At 42.2% G+C, this 11,466-nt stretch overlaps 1 long non-coding RNA gene across 1 annotated transcript; it reads right to left on the minus strand.

Annotated features, from left to right (window-relative positions):
* Positions 1 to 1,335: 1,335 nt before the first annotated feature.
* On the minus strand, positions 1,336 to 3,499 carry LOC142290499 (uncharacterized). Its single transcript, XR_012750324.1, has 3 exons — positions 3,396 to 3,499; positions 2,032 to 2,104; positions 1,336 to 1,925 (listed from the first exon to the last, which is right to left on the minus strand). It is a non-coding gene; the product is annotated as an uncharacterized LOC142290499 (long non-coding RNA).
* Between the last annotated feature and the right edge of the window lie 7,967 nt (positions 3,500 to 11,466).

Genomic DNA, 11,466 nt, shown 5'->3' on the forward strand with positions numbered 1-11,466 from the left:
TGTAGTGTGTCGTCAGTCTGAGCGTCCATGTAGTGTGTCGTCAGTCTGTGAGCGTCCATGTAGTGTGACGTCAGTCTGTGAGCGTCCATGTCTTGTGACGTCAGTCTGTGAACGTCCATGTAGTGTGTCATCAGTCTGTGAGCGTCCATGTAGTGTGACGTCAGTCTGTGAGCGTCCATGTAGTGTTACGTCAGTCTGTGAGCGTCCATGTAGTGTGACGTCAGTCTGTGAGCGTCCATGTAGTGTGTCGTCAGTCTGTGAGCGTCCATGTAGTGTTACGTCAGTCTGTGAGCGTCCATGTAGTGTGACGTCAGTCTGTGAGCGTCCATGTCTTGTGACGTCCGTCTGTGAGCGTCCATGTCGTGTGTCATCAGTCTGTGAGCGTCCATGTAGTGTGACGTCAGTCTGTGAGCGTCCATGTAGTGTTACGTCAGTCTGTGAGCATCCATGTAGTGTGACGTCAGTCTGTGAGCGTCCATGTAGTGTGTCGTCAGTCTGTGAGCGTCCATGTAGTGTTACGTCAGTCTGTGAGCGTCCATGTAGTGTGTCGTCAGTCTGTGAGCGTCCATGTAGTGTTACGTCAGTCTGTGAGCGTCCATGTAGTGTGACGTCAGTCTGTGAGCGTCCATGTCTTGTGACGTCCGTCTGTGAGCGTCCATGTCGTGTGTCATCAGTCTGTGAGCGTCCATGTAGTGTGACGTCAGTCTGTGAGCGTCCATGTAGTGTGTCGTCAGTCTGTGAGCGTCCATGTAGTGTGTCGTCAGTCTGTGAGCGTCCATGTAGTGTGACATCAGTCTGTTATCGTCCATGTAGTGTGACATCAGTCTGTGAGCGTCCATGTAGTGTGTCGTCAGTCTGTGAGCATCCATGTCGTGTGACGTCAATCTGTGAGCGTCCATGTAGTGTGTCGTCAGTCTGTGAGCGTCCATGTCTTGTGACGTCCGTCTGTGAGCGTCCATGTCTTGTGACGTCCGTCTGTGAGAGTCCATGTCGTGTGACGCCCGTCTGCGTCTGTTCTGCAATGTTTCAGGAATGTTCACACTGTCTTTTTTTTCTCGCCCTTAAAACCGTCGGGGATAAAGCACTCGGGAATATTTTATTTTTGCTTTTTATTAGCACTTTCCCGTTTTATCCATTGGATTAAAAAGAAGTCAGAAAAATGCTAATAAAAAGCAAAAAAAAAAACCGGGAAAAAAGGGATAAAATTTACACTGAAAGATTCTCGTGAACAAGCGAACGTTCGCTCACGACATCTTTGCATGCACACTGGCGATCATTCGATTATCAACCAAGTCGCTCGTTTGTATGGTGAAACAATTTTGTGCAGCAAAAAAGCTCTTCATTGTTCACGGTGGTGCATCGTCCTGTGTAAACAGGAGTCGCACTGCCGAGAACAATGGCGGCTTGTGCGCCCTAAGCAATTACCAATCATTCAGGGTGCATTGTCCTAATCTTGAAATATGGTAAGGTTTGTTACACTGTGCCTCATAATGAAACTGGTGTAACTCCATCATGCCCCTCATCAGAACAGGCATAAACAACGCTGGTCTTGATGAATCTGGGCCCCGCTACAAAATCTCTATATACTGTATACACAATAGGATAAAAAAAATACGCCCCGATGATGCCTTTTTCGCTCGTTTTGTGTTTTCGGATGAAAAATGCCCGTAAAAAGTTGTCAAAAAAATTATTAAAAAAATGTTACTCAAAAACGGAAAAATCGTCGTCAAAGCGCTTCAGGAAACTAACAAAACAATGTTCAGACGCCGAGAAAACACTAGAAATAAGTGATCGTCCATTTGAAAAACGGATGATCACATAAGGGCAAAGACACAATGTGATCACCAATGTAGTGTTGTGCTTCGTCTTGGGATGGTCTTGAGGCTTCAGATGGAGACTCTTCGTGGCCCACTCACTAACGGGAACTGCAAACAGACAATTTTTATTAGGAGAAATGAAAAAATAGTTTATTAGCACAAAAAGTCCCTGAACATGCCCTAAGAATAGTAATTGAGACCTCTCCATACATACCTGCTGGTGTCATCCTCATTGCTTTGTGAGTTTTATACGAGAATGGAAAGGTCCAAAAAACAAATCGATGCGTCTATAAGAAAAGATTACTTATCTCAAAACAAGATCACAGATTCAGTGAAGAAGTGATTTGAGGAGAGAGATGGAGGAGGAATGATCGTACAACCGGGAGAGATGGAGGAGGAATGATCGTACAACCGGGAGAGATGGAGGAGGAATGATCGTACAACCGGGAGAGATGGAGGAGGAACGATGGTACAACCGAGAAAGATAAACACTACAAAGACATTGTACTGCCCCTCACATGTAATATTGAGGACACGTATATACGGATACACACTACAAAGACATTGTACTGCCCATCACATGTAATATTCAGGACACGTATATACGGATACACACTACAAAGACATTGTATTGCCCCTCACATTTAATGTAATCCTAGCATTGCTGAAACATCCCCAGATCATCACTGATCCTCCATCAAATTTCACAGTGGGTGCAAGACACTGTGGCTTGTACGCCTTTTCAGGTCTCCATCTAACCATTAGACGACCAGGTGTTGGGCAAAGCTGAAAATTAGACTCATCAGAGAAGATTAACCTTACTCTAGAAATTGGGCAGGAATTGGGCAGATTAAATTTTGCGATGGACGTATGAATCAAGCCGCATACAAGGTTATCCTGGAAAAACAGTTGCTTCCTTCTGCTCAGGCAATGTTCCTCAACTCTGAGGATTGTTTTTTCCAGCAGGACAATGTGCCATGCCACACAGCTAGGGCAACCACATCAAAACCCTGTCATGGCCAGCCCAATCTCCAGACCTGAACCCCATTGAAAACCTCTGGAATGTAATCAAGAGGAAGATGGATAGTTACAAGCCATTAAACAAAGAAGATCTCATTACATTTTTGCACCATGCGTGGCATAAGGTCACCCAAAATCATTGTGAAAGACTGGTGGAAAGCATGCCAAGACGCATGAAAGCTGTGATTAAAAATCATGGTTATTCCACAAAATATTGATTTCTGAACTCTTCCTGAGTTAAAACATTATTAGTATTGTTGTTTCTATATGATTATGAACTTGCTTTTTTGCATTATCTGAGGTCTGAAAAAGCAATGCATTTTTTTGTTATTCTGACCATTTCTCATTTTCAGAAAATAAGTACAACATTTTTTCCTTGGAAATTCGGAGACATGTTGTCAGTAGTTTATAGAATAAAAGAATAATTTACATTTTACTCAAAAATATACCTATAAAGAGAAAAATCAGAAAAACTGACAATTTTGCAGTGATCTCTCTTAATTTTTGCCAGAGCTGTACAGTGTGTGAGGATGGTGGGGGTGTCGCTGTCGTACATACCTTTTAGGAGCCTTTTAAGCTAGAGTCACACTAGCATATGGCATCCAATGCAATACCATTTGATACGATATGCCAATGACCGAGTGTCATGTAAGTGTGTTCTGATCTTGTGATCAGCTCACAGCTGCGGAGGAGCTTCTCCATAGGCAGCCTGTACGTAAATCGCACTGCACCAGACATAATCCATGTGCAGTCCGATGTTTCTTACACACTCACATTGTGACTCTAACCTTACCACGAATCGTGTCCATCTTCGGCTTCTGTGTCAGTGTGAATGTGCAGATCTGACTGCGTGTGACGTTCTTATGGAACTATGTCATTGTGATGTCGTAGCATAGAACGTTTGGATCCTCGTGATGTCATAGAAGGCAGTGATGTCATCTGACTTTTTGATGCCACAGGGTCTTTTAATTTGATAGCAGCAAATAGGGAATAAAAGACAAGTAAAGAAATCTAGTTAAATATCTTGAAAATAAAGAAATATACCCCCCTATAAAGAAACCATGAGATATCAAGTCATATAAAAGAAAAAAAGTGCACAAAGAACCAAAAACAGATGACTCTGATGGCCTCCCCCACGATGAACCCTCAGCCCCCAAGTGTAAAGGAAAGGGTCAGAGACTAAGGTAACATGACCCCTAATGACCCCACCTTTCCAATGGCCTCCAATGGGTCAGATACAAGCTCTGACAATTACTTCCACTAGTATTGTGACCTTTTCAATAAAATAACCAGAAAAAATAATAAAAGTGGTGTACTTTAGGTGTGAGGCGCAATAGGGAGTGGTTTTCAAAGTTAGATACTGTATATTATCATTCATTCTTTGTGGGACATTGACACAATACCAGGGACCTTCAGCAGTATCCATGTCTGCCATCCTCTATTTTATATGTCAAACCCAAGGAGAGTTATGGAAACTAATATAACCTAACTATATATACAAATATATTGCAGAAAATAATATAATAACTGGCAAACAGCATGGATTCATGAAAGTTAAGTCATGTCTAACCAACCTGTTGGGGTTCTATGAGGGGGTAAGTGCAAACCTGGATATTGGTAATGCAGCTGATGTGATTTATTTGGACTTTGCAAAGGCATTTGATACTGTACCACATTTTTACTTAGCCTTATTTAGCCTTTTACTAAAGCTCCAGAAGCAAGGACTAGGGGAAACTATATGCAACTGGGTAAGGAATTGGCTAAAAGATAGGAAACAAAGAGTAGTCATAAATGGTACATTCTCTAAATGGGCTATAGTCAGCAGTGGGGTGCCGCAGGGATCTGTGCTAGGACCGATTCTTTTTAATCTCTTTATTAATGACCTTGCGGATGGGATTAATAGTAAAATGTCAGTCTTTAGGGTGTATAAAAAGAGAGATTGGATCCCGTGATCGCAACGTATTGTTACCCCTCTATATAAGTTTGGACCTAGGATGTACCCTCATGTACACCGATATTCAGGGTACAGGATAATGACGGCGACACTCAGCACCCAAGTTTCCCATGATCTGAAATCTCTCTTTCTATCAGAACCCAGCTTCCTATGTTCTGATATCCACCTTGTCCCAAAACACAGCTTCCCCGTGCTCTGCTATACATCTTTCCCTCATCACCCATCTTTCCTATATCAGAGCATAGGAAAGCTGGGTGCTGAGGGAAAGAGCCTCCCATAGTTCTCCATGTATTATAATTCACCCCATAGTTCTCCATATATTATACTGCACTGCCATAGTCCTATATGTATTATAATGCAGCCCCATAGACCTTTATATTGTATTATGCAGCCCCATACTCCTCCATGTATAATGCACATCTATAACCAATGTATAAGGTGTCCTTCATATTGTATAATGCACCCCTATACAGCATGTACAAGGTGTGCTTCTTATTATATTATGCAGCCCCATAGACCTCCATATATAATGCACCATTATAGTCCATGTATAAGGTGTCCTTCATATTGTATTATGCAGCCCCATTGACCTCCATGTATAATGCACCCCTATGGTCATGAATAAGGTGTCCTTCATATTGTTTTATGCAGCCCAATAGTCATCCATGTATAATGCACCCCTATAGTCATGTACAGTTCTGGCCAAAAGTATTGGCACCCCTGCAAATCTGTCAGAGAATACTCCGTTTCTTCTTGAAAATTATTTCAATCACAAATTATTTGGTATTATTATCTTCATTTAATTTGTCTTCAATGAAAAAAAAAATATGTCAAAAAGCCAAATTGGATATAATTCCACACCAAACATAAAAAAGAGTTGGACAAAAGTATTGGCACTGTTTGAAAAATCATGTGATGCTTCTCTAATTTGTGTAATTAACAGCACCTGTAACTTACCTGTGGCACCTAAGAGGTGTTGGCAATAACTAAATCACACTTGCAGTCATTTGACATGGATTAAAGTTGCATACCAAACTATATAAAACCCTTAAAACACGTACTTTATTAATAGTCATTAAAATCCACAACCCTTGTGCAAAATATTTCAAAAGGGAAGAATAAAGGGAGGAGAGTAAGATGCTCGCCCTTTACAATAGCCCTCCCTCCTGTCCACTACCTACCGCGGGGGTTGGCACCCTGATACCTGCGAAAAATGGCGCCCCCACTCAGCGGTGGCTGTCCCTGATATGACCCTCAATGAACCCTCAGCAAAGTGATGAAGAATAGATAGGGTTAACAACTCATACACAGGGTACAAACATTCACAGTGGACAGGAAAAATGAAACAGCTGCACATGAACCTCAGGTTTTAGACCAACATCAAATATCACTGGTAGTTCTAGGGGCAATAGTACAGACCGATGGACAAATCCAATGTACTGAATATGGGATACCACTTGTGCCTCCAAGAGCAAAAGTACAATGGATATGTGGCCCTATATAGCCCCAAACACCCTTGGATACCACAAATCAATTATATACAACTGATATCCAAGACCACTCCTTGGTACGCCTCATAAGTGAAAGACAGAATATGGTGTATAGTGCAAAAACAATGTGCAAGCTTATGAGCAGGTTCTGGCCTCAGATGCCATCATACTAGACAGCCAGTCTGCCCATATATAGAATAAATCATACCAAGTGTGATATAATGAATCAACCAGTATTGGTCATACAGGTTAGTCAATGACTTATCTGTAAGGTGGGTTCATGTGCGCTTCCCAGATTAGCCCCAATAACGCCTCAACGCGTTTCTCCAGACTTGGATCATCAGGAGGCTTGATGTAAGGCTTGCCAGTTGGTTTCAGGACAGCATGATGTCAGGATAAGGGGGGAGATCCGATGCACCTGGATCTCCTCTTAAACCATGCCAGTAATGAACCACCCCCACCCCCAGCCAATCAGCCCACTCCCCCCGCCCACACACTGACACACCCCCATCCACGATAAGCCACACCCTCATAAACATTGCTGATCAGGTCTTATGATCTTTTCATAATGTGTACAGGTACAGGAGAGATAAATATCTTGATAGGTTACCTCTAGTGTCCCGTTCATGTAGTTCGTCCTACTGGATCACATGTGATGTGTCTCCAGGGACGCCCCTCTGATGCATTCCACGGTGTAACGCAGACACTAGAGGTAACCTATCAAGATATTTATCTCTCCTGTACCTGTACACATTATGAAAAGATCATAAGACCTGATCAGCAATGTTTATGAGGGTGTGGCTTATCGTGGATGGGGGTGTGTCAGTTGGTGGGCGGGGGGAGTGGGCTGATTGGCTGGGGGTGGGGGTGGTTCATTACTGGCATGGTTTAAGAGGAGATCCAGGTGCATCGGATCTCCCCCCTTATCCTGACATCATGCTGTCCTGAAACCAACTGGCAAGCCTTACATCAAGCCTCCTGATGATCCAAGTCTGGAGAAACGCGTTGAGGCGTTATTGGGGCTAATCTGGGAAGCGCACATGAACCCACCTTACAGATAAGTCATTGACTAACCTGTATGACCAATACTGGTTGATTCATTATATCACACTTGGTATGATTTATTCTATATATGGGCAGACTGGCTGTCTAGTATGATGGCATCTGAGGCCAGAACCTGCTCATAAGCTTGCACATTGTTTTTGCACTATACACCATATTCTGTCTTTCACTTATGAGGCGTACCAAGGAGTGGTCTTGGATATCAGTTGTATATAATTGATTTGTGGTATCCAAGGGTGTTTGGGGCTATATAGGGCCACATATCCATTGTACTTTTGCTCTTGGAGGCACAATTGGTATCCCATATTCAGTACATTGGATTTGTCCATCGGTCTGTACTATTGCCCCTAGAACTACCAGTGATATTTGATGTTGGTCTAAAACCTGAGGTTCATGTGCAGCTGTTTCATTTTTCCTGTCCACTGTGAAAGTTTGTACCCTGTGTATGAGTTGTTAACCCTATCTATTCTTCATCACTTTGCTGAGGGTTCATTGAGGGTCATTTCAGGGACAGCCACCGCTGAGTGGGGGCGCCATTTTTCGCAGGTATCAGGGTGCCAACCCCCGCGGTAGGTAGTGGACAGGAGGGAGGGCTATTGTAAAGGGCGAGCATCTTACTCTCCTCCCTTTATTCTTCCCTTTTGAAATATTTTGCACAAGGGTTGTGGATTTTAATGACTATTAATAAAGTACGTGTTTTTAAGGGTTATATATAGTTTGGTATGCAACACCCCCTTTATATATATATGGATTAAAGTTGACTCAACGTCTGTCCTGTGTCCTTGTGTGTACCACATTGAGCATGGAGAAAAGAAAGAAGACCAAAGAACTGTCTGAGGACTTGAGAATCCAAATTGTGAGGAAGCATGAGCAATCTCAAGGCTACAAGTCCATCTCCAAAGACCTGAAAGTTCCTGTGTCTACGGTGCGCAGTGTCATCAAGAAGTGTAAAGCCCATGGCACTGTGGCTAACCTCCCTAGATGTGGAAGGAAAAGAAAAATTGACGAGAGATTTCAACACAAGATTGTGTGGATGGTGGATAAAGAACCTCGACTAACATCCAAACAAGTTCAAGCTGCCCTGCAGTCCGAGGGTACAACAGTGTCAACCCGTACTATCCGTCGGCGTCTGAATGAAAAGGGACTGTATGGTAGGATACACCGGAAGACCCCACTTCTTACCCCGAGACATAAAAAAGCCAGGCTGGAGTTTGCCAAAACTTACCTGAGAAAGCCTAAAACGTTTTTGGAAGAATGTTCTCTGGTCAGATGAGACAAAAGTAGAGCTTTTTGGAAAAAGCCATCAACATAGAGTTTACAGGGAAAAAAAGAGGCATTCAAAGAAAAGAACACGGTCCCTACAGTCAAACAAGGCGAAGGTTCCCTGATGTTTTGGGGTTGCTTTGCTGCCTCTGGCACTGGACTGCTTGACTGTGTGCATGGTATTATGAAGTCTGAAGACTACCAATAAATTTTGCAGCATAATGTAGAGCCCAGTGTGAGAAAGCTGGGTCTCTCTCAGAGGTCATGGGTCTTCCAGCAGGACAATGACCCAAAACACACTTCAAAAAGCACTAGAAAATTTTGAGAGAAAGCACTGGAGACTACTAAAGTGGCCAGCAATGAGTCCAGACCTGAATCCCATAGAACACCTGTGGAGAGATCTCAAAATGGCAGTTTGGAGAAGGCACCCTTCAAATCTCAGGGACCTGGAGCAGTTTGCCAAAGAAGAATAGTCTAAAATTCCTGCAGAGCATTGTAAGAAACTCATTGATGGTTACCGGAAGCGGTTGTTCGCAGTTATTTTAGCTAAAGGTTGTGCAACCAAGTAAAAAGCGGGCTTTACACGCTGCGACATCACTAGCATCGGCTAGCGATGTCGAGCGCGATAGCACCCGGCCCCGTCGTACGTGCGATATTGTGTGATCGCTGCCGTAGCGAACATTATCGTTACGACAGCGTCACACGTACATACCTGGTCAGCGACGTCGCTCTGGCCGCCGATCCACCTCCTTTCTAAGAGGGCGGGTCGTGCGGCGTCACAGCAACGTCACACGGCAGCCGTCCAATAGCAGAGGAGTGGCGGAGATGAGCGGCCGGAACATGCCGCCCACCTCCTTCCTTCCTCATTGCCGGTGGACGGAGGTAAGGAGATGTTCGTCGCTCCTGCGGTGTCACACATAGCGATGTGTGATGCCACAGGAACGAGGAACAACATTGCTAATAAACAGGCAACGATATTTGGTTTTAGGACAACCTCTCCAAAACCAACGTTTTTTGCCTGTTTTGCGACCGTTTAACATGGCTGGCACGTGTCACACGCTGCAATGTCGCTAAGGACGCCGGATGTGCGTCACTAACGACGTGACCCCGACAATAAATCATTAGCGATATCGCAGCGTGTAAAGCCCCCTTTAGGCTAAGGGTGCCAATACTTTTGTCTGGCCCATTTTTTGTGTGAAATGATCAATGATTTGATTTTTGTTTCATTCTCTTTTGTGTTTTTTCATTGCAAGCAAATTACCGTAAATGAAGATAATAATACCAAAGAATTTGTGATTGCAATCATTTTCAAGAAGAAACTGAGTATTCTCTGACAGAATTGCAGGGGTGCCAATACTTTTGGCCAGCACTGTATGCATATATAGACACACATTTTATATATATATATATATATATATATATATATATATATATATATATATATATATATATATATATATATATATATATATATATGCATATGAGCATACATGTGTGTGTATATATATATATATATATATATATATATATATATATATACACACATATGTATGCTCATATATATATCTATATGTATGTATGCTATATATATCTATATATCTATATATATATATAGGATATATATATATAGATATATATATGAGCATACATATGTGTGTGTATATATATATGTATATATGTATGCTCATATATATATATATATATATATATATATATATATATATATATATATATATATATATATATATATGTATATATATATATATATATATGTGTATATATATGCTCATATATATATGTATGCTCATAGATAGATAGATAGATATATCTCTAATATATAAAGCTGAATGTGTGTGTGTGTGTGTGTGTGTGTCCGAGACTGGCATCTGCACCATCGCAGCTCCAGCCACAAAATTTTGCACACTCACACTTCTGGACCCCGAGAGCATCATAGGCTATGTTTTGAGGGGAAATTTTAACCCCGCTCTTTACAGTTATTCACCAAAAAACCTGCCTCCATTAAAGCGAAAGGAGCTGGGAGCCATAGTACAGCCAGAACTTCAGAAGAATGCACAGCCACGCCCTTATATGGAATGTTGGCGTGTCACAATGCAGCCAGGGAAAGAGACAGACACAGTCAGGGAAAGAGGCAGACACAGACAGGCTAAGAAACAGACATAGACAGGGTAAGAGACAGACACAAAGAGACAGACACAGACAAAGAGACAGACAGACACAGGGAAACAGACAGACACGGAAAGAGAGAGAAAGAGACAGACAGAGAAAGGGAAAGAGACAGACAGGGAAAGAGACAGACAGAGATAGATAGACAGACAAGGAAAGAGATAGATAGATAGACAGACAGACGGAGAAAGAGACAGAGACAGTCAGAGACAGACAGGAAAAGAGACAGACATACAAAGAGATAGAGAGAGACAGGGAAAGAGACAGACAGACAAAGATAGAGAGAGAGACAGAGAGATATATAAAGAGGGGGAGACAGACAGAGAATGGGAGAGAAACAGAGAGACAGTTACTATCCCGGGCGTTAATACATTCTATTTATACATTCTATCCCGGGAATGTTAATACATTCTATTTTGTTAACAGCAGTTAACCCGGGCGAAGCCGGGTAGTACAGCTAGTACAATATTATATATATATATATATATATATATATATATATATGTATATGTATATATATTATATATAATCTGTCTGAACACTGGAGGGCACTATCTCCAAGATAAGACAATGATGTTTGTGACTTCCCTGCTATCTTCAGCGGTTTGTCCACTGATTGTCACATTTTTATGGCGTGTGAGGAGGTTTCCTTTTCCATTAGATCATCACACATCAC

This window comes from Anomaloglossus baeobatrachus, chromosome 2, assembly GCF_048569485.1.
Source record: "Anomaloglossus baeobatrachus isolate aAnoBae1 chromosome 2, aAnoBae1.hap1, whole genome shotgun sequence".
Taxonomy (NCBI): Eukaryota; Metazoa; Chordata; class Amphibia; order Anura; family Aromobatidae; genus Anomaloglossus; species Anomaloglossus baeobatrachus.